Genomic DNA, 1,836 nt, shown 5'->3' with positions numbered 1-1,836 from the left:
CCCATGACAGTGGCCCAGATGCCGCCTGAACATGGACTCCGCCAGCCAAAATATCAACTTGAATTCTCCTAACAAAGGTCTGCTGTCTGACTCCATGACCGGTGTCCCTGTTGACACAGGTGTGGCTGCCCAGATCCCTGCTGTTGAGGGTCTGACAGAGGCTGAGGAGGAGCTCAGGTCTGAGCTGACCAACATGGAAGAGGAAATTGTCACTCTACGCCAGGTCCTGGCAGTGAAGGAGAGGCACTGCAGAGAGCTCAGGGGAGGCTGGGCCTCTCCACTCTGGGGGGGTTGAAACAGAACCTGTCCAGGAACTGCCATGATGTGCACATCTCTAACACCTACAAGAAGACTCAGGAAACTCTTTCACAGGCAGGACAGAATACTTCAGCTACCCTGTCCACAGTGGGCTCTGCCATCAGCAGGAAGCTTAGAGACAATGAGGAACTCTGCAACCTTCAAGTCATTTGAGGATCGAGTTGGGACCATAAAGTCTAAGGTTATGGGCCAGGCGCAGTGGCTCATGCCTGTAATCCCAGCACTTTGGGCAGCTGAAGTGTGTGGATCCCGAGATCAGGAGTTTGAGACAAGCCTGACCAATATGGTGAAACCAGTCTCTAAAAATAAAGTCTAAGGTTGTGGGTGACAGAACTGTAGTGACAACCTCCCTTCTTCAGCAGGGAATGGTGATAAGCCCCTGTTGGATCCCTCAACTTTTTAAGCCTGAGGTTGCTTTGCCTGCCACAGAGCACACACAACACACCCTCAGCATTGCAGCTGCAGCTCTACACAGTGGAGCTGAACAAGAAAACTGTCCATTTTCTGATACCCACCAGAAAGGAAACTGATCAGCAGCAGCTGCCTAATTGTTCCACTAATCTAGCTTTAACGGAAGCAAATTCATTATTTTTTAAATGCAGTGGACTTTCCAAAAATTAAAATTAGGCAAAGCAGAAAAAAATAAAAGTTAACTAAATGAAGTAAGACTTGTACAATGTGAAAAGGATGGCTCGAACTTAGAATATCTTTTCATTTCATTTATATTAATATGTTAAAAATCGTAATCATCATAGATGTTGAAAAGGCATTTGACTAAATTTACTACAAAATTTATAAAAGAACCACATCAAATTAGAAAGAGGGATGCCTCCTTAAATTACACACAATAAAGGAAATTACACCCAGACACACACCTGTCAAGCCAAAGCCCAGCATCATTTGTAAGGGATGGAAGCAATAGAAACTTCCATCAACCTTCCGAACAAAAGAATGCCCTCTGTTACCACTATTATTTTGGAGGTCCTAGCTGATGAAACTAGGCAAGGAGGAAAGTAAGACATTAAAGAAAAAGGCTGGAGGTGAAATAATTATATTTACTCTGAAAAATGAGGCAGACAGATTTTGCTAAGAAGTTAGATACAAAAGTAACATACTAAACAGCCTTCCTTTTTTTAAATTTTTAAACTATAGAGATGGGGCTGGGCACAGCTCATGCCTGTAATTTGAGCACTTTAGGAGACCAAGGCAGGCAGATTGCTTGAGGCCAGAAGTTCGATATCAGCCTGGCCAACATGGCAAAACCCTGACTCTACTAATAATACAAAAATTAGCCAGGTGTGGTGACACGCACCTGTCATACCAGGTACTCGGGAGGCTGAGGCATGAGAATTGCTTGAACCTAGGAGGTGGAGGTTGCAGTGAGCCAGGACTGCACTACTGCACTCCAGCCTGGGTGACAGAGCAAGACCCTGTTTCAAAAAAAGAAACAAAACAAAACAAAAAAAGATACAGGATCTTACTTTGCTGCCCAGGCTGGTCTCAAACTCCTGGGCTCAA

At 44.7% G+C, this 1,836-nt stretch overlaps 1 pseudogene; it reads left to right on the top strand.

Moving 5' to 3' along the window:
• LOC108285030 lies at positions 1 to 721 on the top strand (annotated as a pseudogene).
• Positions 722 to 1,836: the final 1,115 nt, after the last annotated feature.

Source organism: Cebus imitator, unplaced genomic scaffold, assembly GCF_001604975.1.
Source record: "Cebus imitator isolate Cc_AM_T3 unplaced genomic scaffold, Cebus_imitator-1.0 Scaffold288, whole genome shotgun sequence".
Taxonomy (NCBI): Eukaryota; Metazoa; Chordata; class Mammalia; order Primates; family Cebidae; genus Cebus; species Cebus imitator.
This window is presented reverse-complemented; position numbering and strand designations above follow the sequence as displayed.